General features: G+C 39.4%; 1 protein-coding gene across 1 annotated transcript in view; it reads right to left on the bottom strand.

Moving 5' to 3' along the window:
• Window positions 1–1,368: 1,368 nt before the first annotated feature.
• Window positions 1,369–26,114, bottom strand: part of LOC136244882 (notchless protein homolog 1-like) — a 56,992-nt gene continuing 32,246 nt past the window's right edge. Inside the window, exons 11-13 of the transcript XR_010695614.1 lie at window positions 6,207–6,367; window positions 5,924–6,069; window positions 1,369–1,800 (exon numbers count right to left, since the gene is read on the bottom strand). The gene's annotated coding sequence lies outside the window, so the exon portion shown is untranslated. The remainder of the gene's footprint in view (window positions 1,801–5,923; window positions 6,070–6,206; window positions 6,368–26,114) is intronic.

Genomic DNA, 26,114 nt, shown 5'->3' with positions numbered 1-26,114 from the left:
CTCAATGTATATCTAAACCGTATGATATATATGGTGATTACTGCTGCATTGCACTGTTCTACAATTTACGTATCTTTAAGATTCAACAGAAATATTATTTACAACTACAGTTGATGTACATTTTCCAAACAGAATTATAATTAATGTTGTCCATATCTAATGCATTTTTTAATGGTCCTCTTACATTTACGTTTGGCCAACGGTGTGAAAGCCTCTTGAGGAACCTCTTCTTGGGGGTTTGTAGCTATATAGCATGATTTGTAGCAAGATATTCTTATGACTTTGTCCATTTTATCGCATTTTGGTCAATTCACATTCAAATCATAAGTTTGCTACATAGCTATATTCCTACTGCTGCTTTTAAAGTGAATGTATAGCTAGCTACCTGGCATCCACTGATAATATTGCTAGTAATCATATTTAAATACTTTCAGGCATCATTATAACAGTTCCTCTAAAGTAAGCATAGCTAAGTTAGCAGCTTTGTGAACTTTAACACTGTAATGCTCACTTTCATGCTTAATACCAGTAAACTGTAAGTGTCAAAGTTTCCAAAACTGGCAACTTTTAGACTGTTGTTATAATTGCCAAAACAGCAGCTACTGCACATGCTTTTATAAAATTGCCATTTTTGGCAATTCTAAGAATTTGTCACACAAAATTACCAATTGTGGATAACCGAATCCCACAATCAAATTCTCTATCATCTTTTATAAAAGAAAGTACATTTATTGCCAAGTTTGGATACTTTTGAGCATCATTTGTGGTTACTCAAAGAAACACAAAAGTTGCCAATATTGGCAATTTTGGGTTGCCCGAAGTTGCCAATATTGGCAACTTTGGGTTGCTGAAGTTGGCAACTTTGGGTGGCCCGAAGTTGCCGAAAGTTGCCGATTTTGGCAACTTTTAGGCTGTCCAATTGTTGCCGCCATAAACAGCTTATAACATGCCTCTTTAGGGTGATATTTTTGGTTTGAAAGGCCCAGTTCTTCATTATCGATCCCTATAAACTACTAACGTACTGTATGATACAAATTAGGGCTGACACGATCATGGTTTTTTAGTATTCAAGTACTCTCTAGAGTTAATGATCGTGTACTCACAATTACTAGTTACAAGTAGTCATACCCATTTGACATGTTTTGTACCAACCTTTAACAGTTTACAGCTTTTTTCAAGTAACAACAATGATACACACACTGTATTAAAGTACTGATGTGACAAGAAATTATGCCAATCAAACTCTACAGCCTTCATTGTGTCACTCCCTGATGACAATACACCGTGTGAGCTGGGTCACGTGATCTTAATGACTACTAGAGTACCAATTTTACTATCCGAGTACGAAAATCCTTAATGAGTACCCGTAAGCATTACTATTTGTTTCAGCCCTAATACACATATTAAACATTGGCATCATGCCTATCACTCTATGTAGTGCATGCTATTATAATCCATCAGTCAATACTACAACAGTACACCAACATCAAACAGTTTCAATAAACTACTTCTGTTCTTACAATAACAACAGTGTTCTTGCGTGGCTGCAGCAGTTCCAAAACATGTTAAATTTCTGTATTAAAAATTGATCCATCCAAGGACTCTGTGGTGATGCTCTGTCCACTAGTGGTTGCTGTATCAACACTTGAGGTACTTTGAGTTACATTGAGGGTTATTACAGTGGGCACAAGACTGATCATCCCCATTGTTAAGCCTTCCATAATGATCACACTGTATTGTAACATTGTTCTCTCCATCCATGTGGCATCATTGCTTTAGTATTATACTCTCCATAGGAATCTAAATGATTGGTATAATTATTGGCTTTAAATTCATCATATAAATGTGACGATTTAGTTGTTGTAATTACTAGGTTTGGGGCACATACAACTAAGTACAATCACCAAATGGACAACCTACCAATAGGGCATGTGTGCACTGTGCATTGTAGGGAACCGCAGAATATGCTAGAAAAATTTGGTGGTAAATAGAATCAGAATAATTCCAGGGTAAATTAATAGGAAATAATCATACAGTACAATAGTCCTGTATACTAAGGATTATGGAGGTTTTGGTTTTGTCTGGCCAAAAGTATCACCCAAAACCCAGCTTCACGATACCATCTTGGTGTCTTGGCAGTGTTGGTATATAGTTAACGCCAAAGTGCCTTCGGTATGACCCAAAATATACTTAATGCTTCCAGTAGACTGCTATATACAAAATTAAAAAAAAAAAAATTCAATAGAATTTTCTACTGACTGACTAACAAGCGTAACTCAATAACAGTTAAGGCTACGGGCTTGAATTTTTCACTGTTCAACGTTGCTTCATCCCAAGACATTCCTTTTGGCATTATGTACAATGCACGCATCATGGACTTACCTTTGTCCTCCTTTGTGTCCCATTTCTTTTTGCTGACAGCCCATGCAAGGTGTCAATTCATGATAGTGCAATGGCTTTCTTATGTTTGTGAATGCTGAGGAATTGTCTGTATTTCCATGGTGACTGGATTGATTGCAGAGATGCTTCTCCCACTATTCTTTGTTTGTAATGCTAGTTGAAAGCAAAGCACGATGGCCACTTCACGTTCGAGTCAGTAATTGATATCCTGGGTGCATTCAGTCAAAAAAAAAAAATGTGTTTAGCTGTATTTCAGGAATCAGTCCTAGAAAGTTTAGGGAATAATTTCTGGAATAATAGGTGAAGAAAAAATACTAGAAAGAACAATAGGAAGATTAAAAAGCATACTCCGTGGGTCCCTGAACACAGTGTGTGTGTGAGGAAATATAAACATGTACAGTAATACTATTCTAGGGGTATTGGCATATAAACATGAGTGATACGTTAGTAAGCAATTAAATCTGAGGCACTGTTGTATAAGAATGATTGTTCTCTTGCTACATTACCTCACTAGCCATGTTATTTCAACTATCATACCTCTAGTGTGATTCTCTCTAAAGTGCAATCTCACCCAAGGTATTCAATCTCACGCCTAAGCAATGAAACTTAAACTTTCAATAAACACTAAATAAACTCTCTAAAGTTCTGGACATTTACACACAGAGTTTGTGTCATGTGATCCTTCTCACATGATACTGGTGTTTAAACAAGAAAATGGTGTTGATAACACTGGACTGAGACATGGATATACTGACTGATAGTTTAATAGCAATTAAGCTGCAGCAATAGACAGTAAGCATACAATAGGTAAATAACTACACAATAATTATCAGCCTAAGGGCACATTTTTCATGTATGAGGCTATTTGTCTGGTTCCACATGTGTAGACAAAAAGGTTGCTAAAATGAAAAAAACAACAAAAAAAACAACAACATATATATAATAACCTGCAACCAAGAGTTAATAATAAGAGAGGAGAGTGTCTAACACTGTATAGTCCTGTAATAGATGATTGTGCAGAAGTTAAACGGCTTCCTTTCCATGTAACGTACAGGCTTCTAGTATTTGTTCGTTTCCTTACTGCAATTAGTTTAGCCGCACCGTGATGAATCCTCGAGAATATCCGAAGACTGAACTAAAGACTGAGCTGTATGTACAGGGAACAGTGCTACTTCAATTGAAGAATGCTCAAAGGTAGGGTAACATGGCGATGCAGTGAAAATTCGAAGCGATACTCCGCCTTTGGTTCAGTGTTTATTGGTTTCTCAGACGCTCTCCCCCAGAGTTATCTTCGAGGTTAACAGCCACACTTCTTTATGCAAATGAGCGATGCTCTTCGTGGTGAACTTGAACATCGAGTTGAACGCACGCCCTTGTGTCTGGGATAGCCTTTGTGGTTAAATGCGAAAATATACTAGCCAGTCTGTTGTTACACGGAAAAGAAGCCGTTTAACTTCTGCGCAATCATCTGTTACAGGACTATACGGCGTTAGATACTCTCCTCTCTTATTATTAACTCTTGCTGCAACACTTTCATGGTTAGAACCATGGACCACTGATGTGTGAGATCAGTGTAGTACCAACTGTGCTTCCATTGCTATAGTCTGTTCACGTTCACCCGAACCCTCGTTTCTTGTTAATAACTCTTGTTACATGGGCTAGCTGTCCAAACATTTAGTAGCAATGTGAATCCCTTTAAATGCCGGAACTGGTAATCAAAAAAGCACTTTGATACCGGCAAGAACAAGTGAGTTATGAGGCTTTAAAAATATCCCATACATTTAGTATGGACGATTCAGGCGTGCAAACATGTTTACAGTAATTATGAAAATATGCTTGTTCCAGTACAAAACCATTGGGAGTGAACACGTGTTCACCCCTTTGATATTACTATATTTGGCAGGGCTCAGGTGAACGCATACTCACTATAGCTACCCACCTCCTCTACTTTTCTATCTTATAAATGTGATTCAAGAGGTAACCTGTACAACCTATATACCTGGTACAGGCGTAGCAACTCAGGGGGAGGGGGCTGGAGCCTCTCTGATAATTTTCTGCTGTTAGTTTTCAAAAAGATCGAATAACTTTAACAGAACAGTGAGTTGATCTAATAGAGCAGTCATTATGTCTTAGAAGGTTAAACTCTCAAAATTTTCCTGTGGGGGCATGTCCCCAGACCCCTAGAGGGATAATGCTTTGCATGTTGACTGTGCTTGACAATTGCATAAACAGAGTCCCCTTATCTAAAAATAGTTTGCTACGACTACACGTGAGTAAAGAAGAAACCAAAGCTGAACTCGACCCTAACGCTATTACCAAGAGTATATAATAGAAACCAAGAGTATCGAAGGGGTGTATTACCCTGTGATTAATGATGTAAAGTAACATGGATATATCAGTAATTGTTTGTTTTCATTACCATTAAGGTTTGCTGTATTTAGCCCAATTCGGCCACTAAACCAAGTGAAAACATGATAGGCATTAAAGGGAATCCACTGCTAAGCGGATCCCTGAAGGCATGGCAACACGCTCATTTGTGCAACCATTGTTTTAGCAAGCTGGAGTATCTTGGGTCCTTACTACACTTTCCTTGCACAATAACTGTTGATACTTGGTTGAATAACATGGAAAACTGGCAAACAAAGACCCGTTGCCATGTACGCATTTCAAATTACCATTTTGTGTTAACAAACAATTACTGAAATATCCCTGTTACTTTACGCAATCATTAATCACGGGCTAATACACTGTTCGACACTCTTGGTTTCTATTATATACTCTTGGTATATGCTATGAAGGTAAATTTTTGGTGAGTTTGAGACATACTATGGTTGGCACTTGCTCCAACCCTAGCTCCCTTTGGACTCATCAACCTTTATACAACTAGTGTCCTTGGGTGAGTGCCAGATGAATAGCCTGAACAAGTAGGTGTCTGAAATCAGATGAATAGCCATTATGTTATTTATTTGATGGTGACATAATTTTAACCACATCTTTTTGTAGTGCTGAAACGATTATTCGGTTATTTGACTATTCGGTCGGCAAGACACTATTCGATTTGTTAACACACCATTCAAATAATCGTTAGCACTTTGTACACTGTATTCAGATGGAAAAGCCAGCCTTGAAACTTAAGATTGTGAATGAAGTGATGTTTTTATGCTATAAAAATTCTATTTTAGAAAAGATAGAAATAGCTCTTAGGCTTTACCTTACTCCCTAATGAAAGATTACAGTACTTATTCAATAGAAGTATAAGCTTAAAGAATAATCGAATATTCGGTCGTTTTGTTGACAACTATTTGAATACTGAAAATTGCTATCCGTTTCAGCACTATAATGTAGCTATTAGGTAGGTACTACTGTATGAGGCCCCCTTGGGTCCCATTACAAAGTGTGGTCCAGTTTCCCCACCCCTTCCTGTCGGTGGCCCTGTTTACATACATATAAAGTATATGTGCAGTTAAGATGCTATCTGGTTATGGACGTCCTTGCTTATTAATAATAATCTCTTATTAATTACCTGGAGGTGTTGGTCTTTTAGAATACAAATTGTGTGAACTAGTTTCTCGCTTCTCCAAGAGAGCAGACAGTGCATCTTCGAACTCTTCTAAATCTCCACTCGATATATAAACAAACTGAGCGATCTGAACACTGAATCACCCGTATCTATGTAACAAAACAGTACATACAGCTAGGTGATTTCACAAGTATAAAAAGTGTATAATACACAATATTAATTTGTGCTTGTATATGATACTAGTACACATGTATAAATTAGACAAATAATTTGTACATTAATGCACCTTCACAAATATTCCACGTTTGTTCTCTCTCAAATCAACACGGCATTGTGTTTCTGTGTCACTCCAAAGAACACGAGTCTCCAGTTGTTTTTGGCGACAGCACTTCTCTCTTGACACTTGGCTCCGCACATTTATCTTTTTCAAGAGACCATCAAAAATACCTGCAAGACTTTGAACATGACTCCATTCCATTTTGATAGTAAGTGGCTATAATTAACAACAACAAACAGCAATATAAAAATCAATATGCATATCAGATATACATATTTGAAACTTACTTTATAGTTTTAATATAAGAAAAGCCAATTCTTCCTCACAGTGTTGTGATTAGTGTTGGGCGATGTTCCCTTTCTGATAATCTAGATTACCATTTTAAAAATAATCTTGATTTTCGATTAAATCTCGATATCTGGTTAACTGAAGTATACAATGTACCTCTCTGCATCAAAACATTCAGCAAGGTCTCCATCAATCATGATGGTAGTTTTGTTTGCCAACAAGCTCAAATTCTCAGTATGCTAAGCCCTTTCTATGACCAAAGAAACTTTCACAAGACCAAATCTATTAAGAGTGGGGTTAAACTAATCTGCACTATTGTCATGCTCCACCTGCTTATTGCAACAAAATTGATGTTTGCTATTTGACAAGATGTAAAATGGATTAGTGACTAATATCCACTATGGCACCACAGTGTTACTGTTGCAAACACTAGCAGGCAGTGGCGGAGGATGTGGGGGTGGGGTGTGATAGGGGTGTGTGACCAGAATGTATAGATCAGGGGCCCCAGAAACCTATTTTCACGATGTCTCAAAGTTCATCAGAATTAATTCTATACATACAATTTGAAGCATTTTCAACTAAAACACCAACTTTTTAACTCAAAATACGCTACAGTGTATTTGAAGTCAATAAAAACCTTTTGTGACAAAGTTTTTAGCTGTTGACTACAGTACAAAAAAAAACCTTTAGGCAGTTGGAAATACTTGGTACAGGTATAGCACACCGACTCTTAAAGTGAAAGGTCAGTGGTTTAATTCCCACTGTAGGCAAGTACTTTTTAGGATTATATTTTTATGAAGCGCTTTGACTGCTCTATTAGGGTATTTTAGTGTTCTATTAGAATATATCAATCTTTTTTAGCCCCACTCCAATTTCGGCAAGACATTCTAAGGGTGGCTATATAGACCCCCCTCAGCAGACCGAGGGACAGCTTCAGCCCCCCACCACCTATGCCTACAGGTATTGCAGCGAATCTTCTATGATGAAAAATAAGCACTGTGCATTACATACATGTAAGTCTGTTCATCTAAAATAAACTAGTAGATTATGAGTTACTATATTGTTGAAGCCCAAATGAATGATTTTGTGATTTCAGTGTGCCAAGCCAGCGTACTGAAAATGATGGTTGTTTAGCATAGTATCTTGCCTATAGGGCAAGAGCGTCACCAAGTTTGTGGATTTTGGATTCAAACAAACATGAAATAGAGAAAAACTGACAGTTTTTAAACATTACATTGTCTGTAAACAACACCAAAGGTCAAATCTGAGGTGGTTTGTCATATGCAAACTTTGCCAAGTTTCATGCTTTTATCCAAAAGTACACAAAAACGGTCTATTTAAAATGCTTAGAACCCCAACTATTTGTAAGTATAGTATCTAACAATCATTCAACTATGTACAAGTTGAGCTGGATCCTGAAAAACAGCTAAAAATTAAAAGTGGATTTTTTCACATGAGAGTAAACACTTCAGCCAATCAGATGATTAACGGCGACAGCAAAGGTGTCAACAACAGACATGCGCGGTTTGGTTCCATTACAAGTTCGAGAAAGGGCTGTAATGGACATAACATTTTTATGGCTTCCCATAGCAAATGTAAAGTGAAGATTTTGATTGGCTGTAAATATTATGTTAGACTTTTGGACGAAAAGATTTAAAAACAGTTTTAGCGGATCAAGCAGTACTACAAATGAGCCAAATTTCAAGATCATCTGTAATTGCATCATCCATGAGTTATTAAATGTTTTTGAGGATCCAGCTCAACAGGTACATGCTATACCATAGTAATTATCCCCTATAATATATTCTATACAATTATTATTATAATAAGGCCAGGCAAAGTAGATTGCTAGTTTCTCATCAGCCACTTCCTCATTTTGATGCAGGCGGGCAGTCATTGAAGCACACAAAATCACAACAACGGTAGGCTAGCCATTTCTGTCACTACAAGGATTATCAAAAGAGTCTTGAAGCTATACATTTTACTACCTTCCCTAAGAAGAAAAAATTAGCTGAAAATGATAGTAATTGTTTTTAAGGTTTACTGCTTCTCACTGGTGGAATGCAATACCATCCGACTTCCATCCTACTATCACAGACCTCCACTACCAGCAATTCCACCATGATTGTACTTCGGAGATTCCAGGTACAAGGCACAGCACTAACTAATGGTATTGCCCTCAAGATTTTGTTGCTATAGAAGCCTTTAAAGCAAAAACTATAAATAGAATGACCTCACTTCCTTCCATTAACCGCCTGTTTGAGTTGCGAACAAGAAGTTGTCAAATATGTATACAATGTATAGTGTATCAACTCCATGCAGACACACAATGTAATCACAGAGTTGATATGAAAGTGGAGGTTATTCCATCCTTGATACCATCGATAAGGCGAGCACATGTAGACTCTATGTATTTTTGTAATTTGTGACATGAATTTCTATTTGCTTGAAATCCACCTGTACTTCGAAATTAAAATCTATGAAATTCAGATTTTACTGTTCCTGCAAAAATGTCTGGTTCAAAAATAACCAGCTATATGGTAGTATATCAGTTGACAAACAATATAATTGTATCTTTATTGATTCAGGTTGTAATTCTATTTCTCCAGAAGACTGAGTTATAGTGGAGTAATTAACAGCCACTGGCGAGGCAATCAGCTCGATCAGGGTACAACAGTAGCAACAGTGGCAGCAGCAGCAGCAGCAGCAGCAGCAGCAGCAGCAGCAGCAGCAGCAGCAGCAGCAGCAGCAGCAGCAGCAGCAGCAGCAGCAGCAGCAGCAGCAGCAGCAGCAGCAGCAGCAGCAGCAGCAGCAGCAGCAGCAGCAGCAGCAGCAGCAGCAGCAGCAGCAGCAGCAGCAGCAGCAGCAGCAGCAGCAGCAGCAGCAGCAGCAGCAGCAGCAGCAGCAGCAGCAGCAGCAGCAGCAGCAGCAGCAGCAGCAGCAGCAGCAGCAGCAGCAGCAGCAGCAGCAGCAGCAGCAGCAGCAGCAGCAGCAGCAGCAGCAGCAGCAGCAGCAGCAGCAGCAGCAGCAGCAGCAGCAGCAGCAGCAGCAGCAGCAGCAGCAGCAGCAGCAGCAGCAGCAGCAGCAGCAGCAGCAGCAGCAGCAGCAGCAGCAGCAGCAGCAGCAGCAGCAGCAGCAGCAGCAGCAGCAGCAGCAGCAGCAGGACGGCATTGATTCCCAACAATGGCCATTATGGATAGTTTACTGCACTCACAAGTCAAGGGGGAGGCACTATATATTCTGTACTCTGATCTTCGTCCTCGGTCAAAACAAAAGTCAAGCAAGAAATTTGCAGTAGGTCAAGACAGGCTTCGATTGTAAAAGGTATACCACAATTGGTACTTTTACAGTTACAACATAACTGTATTTTTATGAAAATATGCAAGAATTTGGTCAAGAGTCAAGCATGGATTTTAGCAAAGGGTCAAGGCATTTTTCTTTTTACTTTGATCCAGGACGAAGATTGGAGTACAGGGTATATGGAGTATCACCCCCTTGCAAGTGTCATTCTCTGATGCTTTTGTGATGCTTGTGAGAGCCTAAGTGAGAGCCTAAGTGAGATGTGATCTGTGTACATGACAAGAGGCGCAAAGTTGCTTGAGTAAATAAAACTTAGCTTCATTAGTTGGTTTGTCAATACCAATTTAACACTCCTGGAGCTGGCCTTTATTCCCGGATTTTGGGAGCCTGGAGATCCACCAGACCTTTTTCAAGGGGGTGTCATGTAGGCTCATGCTGTAGGTAGATCTGCGACTACGGTCAAAGTCTTGATCAGGGAAAATTTCATCTTGACCTTTGACTTGCAGCATTTATTGTCTTTGACCTATGACTTGAGCATTTCTTGTCAAACTTTTGACCTCCACTTATTTCTCTATTTTCCTATACATACCTGCGCTTGTAACCTAGTATAATATTTTTAGTGCATGCTACCAGCAGCCAGGAGAGAAAAAATCGTTATAATTACGGCAAAATTCCTGTTGGAGCTTTAAAACATCTTCATGGAGATCCTTACTTCTTGTGAATTACGTATAATCCTGTAAACTTGATAATTCTACGTATAGTTTTCGATTGTGGGTTTCAAACCTTCCGTATCGTCTTGACCCACTGTAAGAGCTATTTTGTGGCCTTGACCGTTGACTTAGAGTTTGACCGTAGTCGCAGATCGATCTACAGCAAGACCCTGAGTGACACCCCCTTGCTTTTTCCTCTCCCACACACAAAGCCGTTTGGGTATATACAAGACTACCAATATTACGCTCATAATCACGTACCTCATCTCCGGCACAGATTTTGATAAACTTTTCTTTTATGACTGCTTCGATTTTCATCCCGAAATCCAATTCCTTCCTTCCCATTTATATATATCCTGTACAGGTGCGAAAGATAAGCACAAGTTAAATATATACATCGTATTAAGCCCTAAACTAGAAAAAGTACAACGGAAAGCAGCAATATTGTAGTGATTTTTCAATGTATTTTAGTGTCACTAACATGTTAAATGGGATGCAGTGGACAATCTGTTATTCCCCAGCTCAACAGTATGCCTGTGAAGTAGGGAGTCAGAGACCTGTAATTGAGAACTGCTGAATACAGAAAAAAATCCCAGGTCAGGCAGTGACTTAGCTGCAAGTGCCTGAGGAGCCACACAACCTGATCTGGGATTTCCCCTGCATTCTGCCAGTACATCTTGACTTCTCATTTTTTTTTCTTTATGGGTCAACTTATTTATTTTTTATTTATTAATGCTTTACAGCACAAGTGCTGAAGGTCTGTAGGACACCTGGTCCTACAGCCTGCTCAAAGATTAGGCAACTACCCCTCTAGGGACCTGAGCCTGTACGACACTTTAGTTAGAAGGGAATCAGGGATGGATAAAATTGTTAATCTTGTTGAAACTGAAACAGGGAACTCACTCATCAGGAATAATTTACTTACCCGAGGACATTAATTGATTCAAGCAACCATTTTAGAGCCACAGATATCTCATTTAAAATATTCCTTTTACCCAGATGCAATTAAATTGTGGAACAAATTACCAGATATTGCAATTAATTGTACAACATTACAAAACTAAAGGTTTAATGATTAGCTAATATTTGCACACAGCTAATGCCACACCTTTATATGTAGTCTGACGCCGTCCGCCCTTCGCAAAAGAATACTTTTTGCGCAGGGGCGGGCGGCGCCAGACTATTTTATATGTACGTTTACACTCGCTTTTTGATTTTCAAGAATTACTGAAAACCAGGGGGATTTTTTTTATATACATATTATCGTCACTCGGTGAAAATCGAAGAATGCTTAGAAGTGAGTAGCACTCTGAAGAGCACACCCTCAAGTTATCAATATTAGTCAGAGTATAGGGTGACCAAACTACACAGGCATACTGTAATATGGGTCACACTAAAGAATGATAGAATCTTTCCCTTACACTTGTTGATCACTATCTCAAATTGCACTGCAGATATGCTTGGACATTTTTTGTTGTATACAATAGTAACGTGGAAGTTTCAAGAAAATGTTTCATCAATATAAATTCCCAAGTACTTGGCTTGTGGATCTTAAATACCACAAGCACTTGTGCTGTGGTATTTACACTTGCTTGACCTTCAGCACTTGTGCTGTGAAGTCTAATAAAATAAATAAATAAAATACACTATGGCTGACACGGATGGGTAGAAATACGTATCCACGCACTGCCCAAACGATTATGTTATTGATCATTCGTCTCATTTACTAACTGTCAACTAGTCGAAACTTAGCAACTACACTGAGCCAAGCCTAACCTGTAAACTCAAACCCATAACTAAACAATCAACGTCGCCCAATATAATGAAAGTAATATCTTTGAGCTGGTTGGGCATCAAAGCCATGAGCAGGTACTATCTTGCATGCAGTGTTGCCATGCTGTGAATAAAGTTCATAGATTTATGAACTTTTTGTCTTGTTTGTGAACCTGAAATAATCTATGAACTTTTTATGAACTTTTGGCTGGTTTGTGAACCTGAAATAATCTATGAACTTTTTTATGAACCTGGAGTAATCTGTGAACTTTTTATGAACTTTTGGCAATTTTAGGTGGTAACCTTTTTTTTTTTTTTTTTTTTTTTTTTTGCTCTTCAGTGCTCTACTAACCCAGAGATCCACCTATTTATAATGTGTAGGCTAGTTTTTGGAAAGTGACTATGGGTTTATGAACTTTTTATGAACAAATTTATTTTTTCACATGAACATTTGGAGCAAATCATCTGGCAACACTGCTTGCATGGCAATATGCAGGTTAAACCGTAAGCAGTGCCTTTGAACGCCCACACAAAAGTGGTATACGTATAATAAGGACACTAAAACCATAGTACACATTTACTATAAGATATGTACTGCATTGTACCTACCCGTCATTCAATGGTTTCTGGCCAGTGGATGGTTGCCATAGGAACAGTGTGAAGTCATTAGATCCAGACACAAGCAGTTCTTCACTGATCACTTCCTAATACGGTAATAACCAATGTACTATCAGTACCTATTACTGGTACTCATCTTCACTGGTGGAGGTCACCTGTGTAGAGTAGAGATTCAAATTAGCATACATTAAATAATGTCATTACGTGAGGGGCTAGAAAATCAAGAGCCTTCTCCATATACTATACAATACCAAAATGGCTTCTAGAAACTTCACAGATACCGTATAGTGGGAAATTTTCGAAAGGTCAAATTTTCAAAAACGAGTGCTTGATGGTAAGTTCGAAAAAATATATTTGATACAGTTTCTCTGCCATTACCACGTCGCACTGTAGATAAGACAGATTTATGAACCTAACTGGAGGAAGCTAACAATTGTTGTATTGATCACGTGTATGTATCTACAGTAGAATTTGCTGCTTTGATTGTTCAGTATAGACAAAGGCCGTGGTAGAATCGTGTCTAGCTACTTATTCCTCCTTTGTGGCTTGAACCATATTGTTTGGTAGACTATACATGGCTTTAATCCACTGAGTGGCCTGCAGATTGAGCCATCACTAGTTAGCGCTTTTCATCACTTCCAGATATTCACTATCATTTCACTCAGGCTGGAATAATAATTTTCTCGAGCTCTTAGGCTTCAAGACTTATGGTGACACTCATGGTGTAGCTTGCATCGTGTTTGCCAGTGGCCTAGTACCTATAGTTAGCTAACTGATAAAGTAGAAAACATGCAGCACTTACCCTTGTTTATAGTTTGATAGGTGCTTTTTCTGGTAAGCAAATTACATAAATATGTTACTGAAAAGGCATTGTCGTTCCGAATTTTTTGAATATTTAACCTTTCAAAAATTTCCCTTTATACAGATATGTATGAGGTCTCTGATACTGTACATCAATTAAATTTGGTGGTGAACTAAATTTGGTGACTTGGTGATTTGTCACTAAACCGCCAAATTAAATTTTCTTCAATATTATTTTGATACCTTGGGTCCAAGCTTTTGATACCAGTTGCAGAAGTAGGTTTCGACATCCCAAGTGTGACTTCATGGATACTACTTAAATACACCTTTAAATTATCACATGCAAATGGGTGTGGATTACAGACTAGACTAGATAATAGATACTAAAAAACTCATACTTGAATAGTGGGCATGGCTCCACGTAAGCTTGCAGGTAGCAAGACATGAATTTGTGTGCAGTCATTGATAAATGGGTGAGGCTCTACGTATGCCTACAGACAGCAAATGATCATGATAAGTGGGCGTGACCCATGACTGCAGAAGGACCTGGATTTTCTTTAAAGCAGATCAGACCCAGACCTGTCCCATGAAAACGACTCTGCCAGACTCATGCATGCAGTGACTAAATCCATAATATTTCAGCACAAAAAGGATTGTACGCTACAGCACGCACCTTACACCACTCGTGTGCACCGCCAATTTTTTCAGTGACAGCATTTCGCCAAATTACATTTTTGCCAACTGCAATTTTATAGCAAATCACCAAATATCAGTTTTGCCAATATTTGTTGTTATACGGTAGGGCATACAACATTACTAGCCAGAGAACTACTACACAATACCTTCTGGTTTGTCATTAGCTGATTCATATGGTCCAGTCCTTAACACATAGTCAGTGTTAAGACACAGTGTGTTCACCTGACAGGAGCTCACATGATCCAGTTACTACTACATGTACACCACTAACCCAGTGACCATGTCCTGATAGTGTCCTACATAACATAATATTCCTATGGAAGATGACGGAATTCTGCTTTGTGGTAGGGATGTCACGATAGTCGTGACATATGACATGTCGTGACATAAAGTGATATGACATAGGCTTCTTTGTCGTGACATAAATATCTCCAAATAATGCACACTTTCCATTCATATTGATCAAATTTGATGCAATAAATATGAGAAAATTGACAAGTAAGTACAAGCAATGCTAGTTGTTTGTTGATGTCATAGTTAATATAGCTGATGTTTAAGCTGATATTTTTGCATATTTGAATCAAAATAGCTATACAGTTTCATAAGTAACAGCTTCAGTTGTGAAACTTTAAGAATTGCTTATGCCGTAACATAAACCTCTACGACATGTGACATAAAAATTTCTATGTCGTGGCATCCCTACTTTGTGGGTACGGATAATACATGTACACACACATGCACAAACATACATACACACTCACTCACACACACACGCAGGCACACATCACGGTCTCTCCACACTTCACAGTCTTATCTTGTGATGAGGTATATATCAGTCCCTCTCCTCCCCATCGTACACAAGTCACTGACTGACTGTGACCAGTTAATATCATCACTGAATGAGCCAGCCTTGTATCCCATATGTGAAATTTACTATCCTATAGTGTGGAGTACATGTGTCGAGTACTTACACTACTATCCTATAGTGTGGAGTACATACACTACTATCCTATAGTGTGGAGTACATACACTACTATCCTATAGTGTGGAGTACATACACTACCATCCTATAGTGTGGAGTACATACACTACTATCCTATAGTGTGGAGTACATACACTAATATCCTATAGTGTGGAGTACATACACTACTATCCTATAGTGTGGAGTACATACACTACTATCCTATAGTGTGGAGTACATACACTACCATCCTATAGTGTGGAGTACATACACTAATATCCTATAGTGTGGAGTACATACACTACTATCCTATAGTGTGGAGTACATACACTACTATCCTATAGTGTGGAGTACATACACTACCATCCTATAGTGTGGAGTACATATACAAGATCCCTAACAGGAATTATGTACCATAAAATATTATGTACTTATCAATGCAAAATATAGTGCATATAAGCACAGGTGGTTATGATTACTGTACACAAAGTGTTATAACTACCAACACAATTAATGATAAATGTACACAAGGACCAAAAGTTGAAAGCAAGTATAAAGCTTGTACAGCTTCTAGAAAAAAAATGTTACAGTGGTTGTTACATGTAGACCTACATGTAGCTAATTGACTATACTTTCCATTGGCATTACAATAAAAGCTAATGGAGGTAAAAGCTAAGTCCACACTGATCATTTCCAATAGTTTGACGTCACATTTACAAGTCCCATACAATTCAGTCTCACAACTATATGCAGAACGTCTATATATGGTCTGTATATGAGCATACTTACTGATGCATTGGTCTCCATGACAACCATGTTATCCACTGTCTGTGGCCAGTTAGGAATTTCCCCAATTGTTTACCAGTTACTGAGTCCCATATACACACCTGTAAATTGTATGATAAACTGATAACAATTGTATCATGGTGTGTAGAAGAGAAATTTTCACAAATATTGGATATGTCTCACACTGTGTAGTAGGGTATTAACATACTGTGTATAAATGTGTAGTATAGTGGAACCTCTCTTAATGGTCACCTGAGTTGGGTGGTCACCTCAGCAAAATGGCCATGTGACTGGTCCCGACTGATTCCTAAACAGTTTGTACAGAAATAGTTTGCATTAAGCGGTCACCTCTATAACACATATAACAGTCAGCTTTTGGAAGCACTTCGTTATACAAAAAAGCCTCTCACAAAGCAGCCACAGCAAGTCATAACAGTGAGTAAACCAGTTACACTACTTTATACTTCTATAACATTTTATACTCACAGTTGTGTTCTGTATAGATAAGCTTATAGCCACTCCATGGCTTTGTCTCTTCACACGATTCCAATTAAAGCTCACCCCACAATATGCTAATTTTTTGATTTTATCTCGGAATTTACAGTTGTGTAGTTACCAGGTAACTGTCTTTCCAGTATAAAAACCATAGCCTTTCCTTCACTGGCTTTGTAGCAAGGCAGCCTAGTGATAATGTCTCAATATAGTGGCTTCTCGCTCTTGTTGGTCATCCTTTCTGGTTTCTGCTAGCTACTTTGTTTATGCCTGTTATGTAAGTAATGGATTGAAGAGTAGGCATGTGTGAGGATAGCTATAATCCCAGGAACCTTTCTATAAAGGTCAAACCTTGGTTTGTGGCCTATGGCTGCTTTATAGAGATACGATAGTGAGTTAGGGAGCCACCTCTCTATAAAGACCAAATATCTCTGGCCCGAAGGTGACCACTTTAGACAGGTTCCACTGTAGTAGTAGTATTATTAAGGGTGGTAGAGGGAAATGATGTGGACAACTCCATACATTTCACTCACCTTGCCAGCTTTACAACCTGATGCAGTTTTCTTCCCATCTGGTGACCAGGCAATACTGAGGATCCAATGGGAGTGAGCTACATGTATGTAGAGCAAGAGAGAAAGATAAGATACTACATCAACCTTTTAGTATGTACACTACAATAAGGTACCACTCAATTGTGTTAGCTATACAAGCACATTTCAACAACAATATGAACACCTAAAATGATACCTTTGATGTGACCACTGTAGGAATTAATTGTGAACCACAGTGCTTATATTTCAGCAGTTACTTATAAGCACAAGGACTCTACTGAGAAGATGGCATTCAGTCCTGGCACTGGGTAAAGATTATGGGAGTTCACACTGATCCACAAACATGCCATAGGAGACAAGACGAAGTGTTAAGAGATCACACAAGGACTGTGTTGATAGTATGTCAACAATTGGTAGTTTTTCAGCCTCACATGCTAATGATCTCTCATCAAATTGGATTTATGCACCACCATCTGCAGTCAGTTTTATCTGAAAAAAAAAGAAAAAAAAACTCTCACACCTGGAATTCAAATACTCAAACAACAGTTAATGCCAGAAGGCAATTCCAGTACTTTATAAATGCTCAGGTCATTTATTGATCTAGCTAATTCTACCAGTATATTTGTGCTAGATTTGCTGGCATGGCCCCACAAGTGGGCAGTTGAACATGACAGATTAATGGTCTAAAGTAATCACTATTGTAATTGCTTGTGGTGACACATTTACATTACCTACAGATGCCTCAGATGTGGGACTTGGGGCTGTCCTGTCAACAACCTATAATGATGTTGTTGAGTATGCAAGCTGAGCAACACAAAGCTACAAAACAGTGTCTGGCAATGATAAGGGCCACTGTGAAAATTAGGTAGGTATTACCTGACCATTTGCACATTACAAACACTTGGGTCATCAAAGTCTAGCAGGGCTTGATCACAACATCTGCCCTTAGAACTTCACACATATAACTTCCAAATATTGTTCATCCTATTGGCAGACCAAACCAATAAGCTGATTCCCTACAGCCTAATGCTTTAACAGCATTTTAGAGGTATCACATGCTTTTGGTAGTCAATACAACAAACTGTTGCACAGAGTGGTTAAGTCCTTTCAACCAATATAGACAATGATGATCATAGCTGATTACACTAGTCCATCTTTTGTCACAAAGTCAAGTCTTCCACTACTCAACAATAGTCAGTTATTGATTGTGGAACAGGAAGAACACTCACAGCTCCTACTGCTCATGTAACTACATACCAAACATGTCACTATTGAACTGTCTTCCTTATGAGATCCTGTTTAACTGTCAGTGGCTACCTAACCAGTACTGGTCTATCAATCTGACTACAGTGAGGAGAAACTCCTTCTAGTAAAATGAGATACGTAGTATATGTTACGTGTCAGATCAGCAGAAACACTCTAATCATAAAAGAGAAAGAGTATACCAAGCTAACCCTGGACAACAAGTCCTACTAGCAATGAAGAAGCTAGGTGCACAATAGACAGCACTTTGGATGGTTACAGAAATGAAAATGCTGTCAACTGTACTACTGAGTATAGACACTGCTAAATGCTAAGTCCATATCAAAAGAATGCACCCCCAATACACAGAATACCACAGTGGAACAAGACTGGAGAACTCTCCTGTTTACTTATGAGTCAGCTCAGACACAGTCAACTCATTATACATTAGACATCATCTCCTCCACAACTAGACTACATCACGTGTCTACTGGACAAGTTGTCAAGACAGTTCAGAGACTTGCTAGGACACTGAAGACTCATAAGAGACATGTGATAACTGAACTGTTTGTATATACTATTGTACATTAATGGTTTGTATTATACAGTTATGGAGACTATTATATGATTGTATCCTTGTTATACACAGTGTCTACCAAGTGATCTGTATCTTCAACACATGTACACAGTACACACTATACTATACACACCTTTACAAACATGATGAGGAGTCTTGGTACTGGTATCCCATAATCTAACAGTACAGTCACCTGATCCACTACCTAGACCCCTGTACAACATAATGACAAGTTATATGAACACACACACACACACACACACACACACACACACACACACACACACACACACACACACACACACACACACACACACACACACACACACACACACACACACACACACACACACACACACACACACAAAAACTTGTAATTTACAGCAATTGGTTCAAAAGAACCCAATTGTAATACTGAGAATGGAGCTGGATTACAATCACTAACATGCTAGTACACACATCTACATAAACTTCCGACATTTCATAAGGTCTTTATACACATACTCAACTTCCATCAGGACTAAATGATACTGCTATGACAGCCTCACTGTGACCTGTGTGTAACAACAGGAACATAGTAATCACTATCAATATGAAGTGCTCTTTATCATACAAGTTCATAGTATGAACTTTTAGCTGTAGTAATAGTCTAACAGGAACATCTCTGAGACTCCCCACAAAATGTGGACATGTTTACAACTAAACACATGACATGATAATCCCAGTCCAGCATAAACACACTTCATTCGGATTTTCACAATACATTTCCTATGGGAAAGCCATAGAAGTACAGTGTCCATTACAGCCCTTGCCTTGTAGTGGAGCCAAACAGTGCGTGTCTGTTGTTGACACCCTTGCTGTTACCACTAATCATCTGGTTGGCTAAAATGTTAACTCTGTTGAGAAAAAACTCACTTTTAATTTTTAGCTGTTTCTCAGGATTCAGCTCAACTTATACAATCCCTTCGAATTGGAAAGGGAGCTTATCCCCACGTACATGAACAAAAATGAAGAGCAGCTTTGAGGCTTTGTCGAAAGAATTTGTGGGGAAAAACACTGCAGTCAAACTATAAAACAGTTTAGAAGATACTTCTGTGCATATGTTGTTAAAAGCGGTTTGTTTAACAAGTGCTTCCTTAGCAGTGCATAGCAATGCAATTGACGAATTACAAAAACTTCATGAATTACAAAATCAGAGAATTAATGAATCTTTAAGTAATAGTATATATATTCTCTTACGCGTGTTGTTATTTGTAATTGTTTGTTTATTACTGTGAGTTATTTACCTTTAGAATTAATTATGTGTTGTTGCACAACATAATAAAATAGTAATACATATTTGGTTAATTCCAGATGAGTTAGCTAGCTGAATGGCACCTGGTAGTTGAAAATCCATTTTTTGTGTACTTGAAGCTATGCAAGACTGAATTAAATATGATGACTGTACTATTCAGGATTCGGCGGACACAACCCGTAGACACACAACGTGCTCAATACCATTAATATATAAGAATACACGCGTACCGTCTATATCCTAATTACTGGTATAACAGTATTACATTACACACAGTATGCTTATACTACATCCCCCTTACTTAAGGGTTCGTTACACACACTACATACACAATGTCTACTAAATACAGGTTATCTTACAAGTTACATGTTACAACCATAAAACATTATAACCTAAAAGTTAGCTATTGTCCGGTCTATAGCGCTGTGGAGGCCTAGAAGTGCGTCCACTCCTAGTGCGTACCATTTCATCACTTGGTGGTACAGAAGGCAAAGATGGTTGTGAAGACTGTTCACTTACAGTTGGTTGCTCACTAGCAGATTCACTGTTAATAGGTATGTCTGGGATCATGTCTAATTCATCTCCAGAAGTTGTTGGCGACACAATAAGTTGGCGGCGGTTTCGCCTGAGTGTTCCTTGTGATGTTTGTACTGTATACGATCTAGGAGCAACCTCAGATAAAACTTTTCCAGCACATTTGTTACCAGGTATCCACACCATGTCTCCTTGCTCTAGTGGAGGCAAGTTGCGGGCCTTATGTCGACTGTCAAAGTTCTCTTTCTGTTTCTCACGCCTGGTTGCTTCCTTCATCTCAATCTTAGAGTAGTCAGGTATTTTGGGTTTCAGTTCATGTTCCATAGTTGGAAGTTGCTTCTTAATTTACGATTCATTAGAAGTTCAGCTGGACTGCAACCGATGGTAGGCATAGGGGTTGTTCTATATGATAAAAGGGCAAGGTATGGATCGTCTGATTTCTTCAGTAGCTGCTTCACAGTTTGCACTCCTCGCTCTGCCTCACCATTTGACTGTGGAAAGTGGGGGCTGCTGGTTGTGTGTTTAAAGGAGTACTGTTTGGAAAACTGATAAAACTCTTTAGAGGAATATTGTGGTCCATTGTCCGTAACTACTTCTTGAGGGATTCCGTGTCTTGCAAAGATAGACTTCAAGTGTGTTATGATGGCATTTGATGTTTCTTGTGTCAGTTTGGCAACTTCAATATATCGTGAAAAATAGTCAATCACTAGCAGATAGTTAACACCTTTGATAGTAAACAAATCACTTGCCACCTTCTGCCATGGTAGCTTAGGAAATTGTGTTGGCATCAGTGGTTCAGCATGCTGGATACGCTCTTTACAGCAAGTAGGGCAACTTGTGACAAGTTCTTCAAGCTGCTTACTTAAGCCAGGCCACCACACAGATTGTTGAGCCCTCAGACGGCATTTGGTGATTCCCTGGTGTCCACAGTGAATCTTGTCTAGTATGTCACGTTGTGCAGGACTAGGGATCACAATGCGGCTATTCCGCATTAACAAGCCTTTCTGTATGGTAAGCTCAGCTGCAAAAGGATGGTAAGCCTTGAGTGTACCTTTAACTTGGTGTTTTGAGGGCCAACGTGATTGGCAAAAATGCTTCAATTGCTGACAGGTCTCATCATCATCTTGTTGTTGCTTCAACTCTGCCAAACGCTGCTCAGTGACAGGAAGACTCTCCATGACCAGGTTCACGTACAATTCGGTGTCATGGTGGAACTCAATGTCAGCTGAAGATGCCAATGAGGCAGGCGCCCTGGACAGAGTGTCAGCAACTGTGAGTTCTTTTCCCGGGAGGTGGGAAATAGTGAACTTGTACCGCATCAAACGCATGCGGAAGCGTTGCAGTCTGGGAGATAACTCCTCTAGGTTCTTCTCTCCCAACAAGGAAACCAAGGGCTTATGGTCAGTTTCCACTCGAAACTGCATCCCAACTAGATACTCCCTAAATCGTTCACAGGCCCATGTGATCCCCAACGCTTCCTTCTCAATTTGGGCGTACCTCTCTTCAGTAGGGGTCAATGCTCTGGAAGCATAGGCTACAGGTTTCCATTGCTGGTCTTCCTGTTGCTGAGTTAATACTGCCCCTAAACCAAACGAGGATGCGTCAGTAGAGACCATGGTATCTCTACTGGGATCATACAAAGCTAAAACAGGGCCATCACTGAGCTCTTGTTTAATCTGTAGAAAAGCTGTCTGTTGGGTATCATCCCAAACCCACTGGTTTTTCTTGCTTAGTAAATCTCTAAGCGGCTTCACTTTTTGTGACAAATTTGAAGTAAACTTTCCCAGGTAAGTCACCATACCCAGAAATCTACGAAGTTCAGTTACATTAGTAGGTGCCTTTAACTGCTGTATAGCACTAACTTTGTCTGGGTCTGGATGAATACCAGCAGTGTCAATTACATGCCCCAAAAATTTGACCTTGTCAACAGAAAATTCACATTTGTCTGCATTCAGCGTAGCACCGGCTCTCTTAATCCTCTCAAGGACAGCCTTCAACCGTTGGTCATGTTCAGCCTGAGTTTGACCAAATACCAGCACGTCATCCATCATGCATGCCACCCCTTGTAAGCCAGAAAGCATGTGCGACATCTTCTTTTGATAGAACTCAGGGGCTGATGTAATGCCAAAGGGCAGTCTGTTGAAGCAGAATCTCCCTACTGGGGTTATAAATGTTGTTAACAATGCTGATTGTTTAGACAGCTTAATTTGCCAAAACCCCGAGTTGGCATCTAGTTTAGAGAACACCCGGGCACCTTGGAGTTGGGCTAGTGTCTGTTCGACTGAGGGGAGGATATGCCTTTCCCGACATACATTCTGGTTTAACTTAGTTAAATCTACACATATACGTACCTTTCCTTTGCTTTTTGGTACCACCACCATCCCAGCACACCACTCCGTAGGTTCTTCTACTTTACGGATTACCCCCAACTCTTGCATACGTTTCAGCTCTTGCTCCACACTGGACTTGAGTGGAATGGGTATCCGTCTGGGAGTGGCAAGGGCATATGGTTTGGCATCGGCCTTCAACACAATATTGTACTCTCCCTCAATTGTACCAAGACCTTGAAACAATTCAGGATGTTGATCCACTACCTGTTGCTTTATCGAGTCAATTGTATTAACTCTATTCACTAGTTGCAGGGCTGTTATGGCTGGATGGCCAATCAGAGGCTTGCGTAGACCCTTGACGACATAAATGTCTTGTTCCACTGAGTTGTTTCCATGTGTAAGAGTTCCCTTGAACTGACCTTGGACATTCAAAGCTTCTTTACTTGGACTAACTAGAGATTTGGAACATTTCTGTAGCTGCGAGGTCTTTAGCTTCTCGTACAGTTTCTCTGTGATGACTGTTACATCTGCCCCAGTGTCGATATGAAACTCAATTGGTAATGCATTAAGGGACACTGTAATTTTCCAGGGATCTGACCCAGCTGTAACTGTTGGTATCTCAAGGGTATCGGATTCTTCAATAGTTCCAATAAATGGATCATAAGTTAGTTCATCATCAGTTGAATCATCAGTGTCTTCATGATTGGTAATTGTTTTGACTGACTTTGTGCTTCGGCACACTGTTTGAAAATGTCCGCGTTTGTCGCACTTTCGACAAGTAGCAGTCTTGGCTGGGCACTGTTCTTTGCCAAGGTGATTTGGTTTGCCACACCTTGAGCACTTAGATTTGTCAACAAAATTTGACTTCTGTGACTTGTGTGTCTTTGCACTTTTGTGCTTGCTACTGAAGCCAACAGCATCAATGTTTGATGAAGTGTCAGCTCTCACTACGGGTTGCTGCTTTCTTATGGACTCTCTGTTACGGGCTAAAGTAATAGCTTTCTCCAGGGTGAGTTCTGACTCTAGTTGAAGTTTCTCCGAGAGAGCAGAGTCGCGGAGACCGATGACAATTCGATCCCGAATCATTTCGTCTCTTAATTGTCCATAATTACAGTACTCTGATAAACTGTGTAACGAGGTAATAAAATCGTCCACTGACTCTCCCTCTTGCTGTCTTCGCTGATTAAATTTAGCCCTCTCGAAAATAACATTTCGCTTCTTTACAAAATATCCATGAAACTTTGCCAACACTGTTTCGTAACTCTTCAGCTGCTCGTCACTGAGACTAAAAGAACGAAGAATATCTTCCGCCGCGTCACCCATGGTATACACTAGCGTGTTGATCTGGTATTCTTCTTTCTGTTTAGACAGTTCAGACGCTAGACGAAATCGTTCAAATCGCCTGGCCCACTGTGGCCATGACTCTGGGTTTGAGAAAGTGAATCTCTTCGGTGGAGCAATCTGATACGACGCCATCGAAAATAACGTAAAGAAAAGCTGCTCTGTTCGGAGGAATCACTCCTGTCACCATGTACTATTCAGGATTCGGCGGACACAACCCGTAGACACACAACGTGCTCAATACCATTAATATATAAGAATACACGCGTACCATCTATATCCTAATTACTGGTACAACAGTATTACATTACATACAGTATGCTTATACTACAATGACAGTGTGGGAACCCATAAATGCAGACACATTCATTAGAGATGTACCGATTCAACTTTTCTGAGCTTTACCGATACCGATCCAATCTAGGAAATTTATTACCGATCTATCGATATTGTACTGATCTGATATCAGTTATCTAATATGGTGACTGATCTTGTACCAGTAGTTCTTTAATAGCATTTTATAATTTCAGACTAAGCTAATTGGTCAATTGTTAGCTGAATGATGATCACAGCATTGTTACAAGAGTCAATACCAATGGTGGTGTGGCCTCAATTACACCACCAAGACAATCAGCAGTGACAGCATCCACAGATTTTAATACATGCTCCTACCAACACTGTTAAGCAGCTGTTTGTCTCAGAGATTCTAATAGTTTAGTGTATTTGATATGGTGTAGCACTATTTATTATTTTCTGTCAAGGACCTCTGGTAAGTTCAAGGGTAAGTTTTCAGTATTTAAAACAGCTAACTCGCGCGTATTTATATAGCTTCTCGTGGAGTGGGTTATTCAAGCCCCATGCACTTTTGGGTGTCCATGTGAAGATGGTGTTATATTATGGGTTTCGGTTTTCCATTATTGAACTTCTAAGTGTGATCAGGGTCACAGGATTAAACTTGCAAAGTACCCGTGTAGTACTATTTCCTGTCATAGGCCTAGCGCCTTTCCCACGTTGCCTGCTGTCTCGAGAGTACACACATGTGACACTACAATACCTGTATTTCATGTTCTCGACGTCTGCTAAATCAGCGCACTGCCCAGCTGTCTTCATCGCGTCCGAAATCGCACATTGTAGCATCACGTGGATTCTTACATCACATGATCACAAAGCAGACGCACGGCCATGAGGATAGCTCTCAGAGACTCAGACATAACGAATATTTATTACTGTGCAGAAATCAAAAGAGATTATAACGCACAGGTATTAATCATATTACAAAATTGATCGAGTGTAGGGGAGTTAATTACAATGGGGGGGGGGGGATGGAGCGAGTTCCATGACTTAACAGTGGAGGGGGAAAAGGAACAATGCATGCCAGTTTATTATTGGGTAAAGTATTCTCTTCTTGAATCGCGTTGATTGGGGATCAGTGAGCTGGAGGGATGTGTAAATTTCTATTGATTATTTTATACATAATAATGAGTTTGGCTATGTTCCAGGCTCTGTAGATCTTAAAAACTCTAACATGTTGGTCACACTGGAGTATGGAGAAAATTTGTTGAAGCCACAGAATCTGGCTGCATGTCTTTGTACAGCTTCTAGTCTCTGAATGTTAACATTAGT

This window comes from Dysidea avara, chromosome 14 (genome assembly GCF_963678975.1).
Source record: "Dysidea avara chromosome 14, odDysAvar1.4, whole genome shotgun sequence".
NCBI lineage: Eukaryota > Metazoa > Porifera > Demospongiae > Dictyoceratida > Dysideidae > Dysidea > Dysidea avara.
This window is presented reverse-complemented; position numbering and strand designations above follow the sequence as displayed.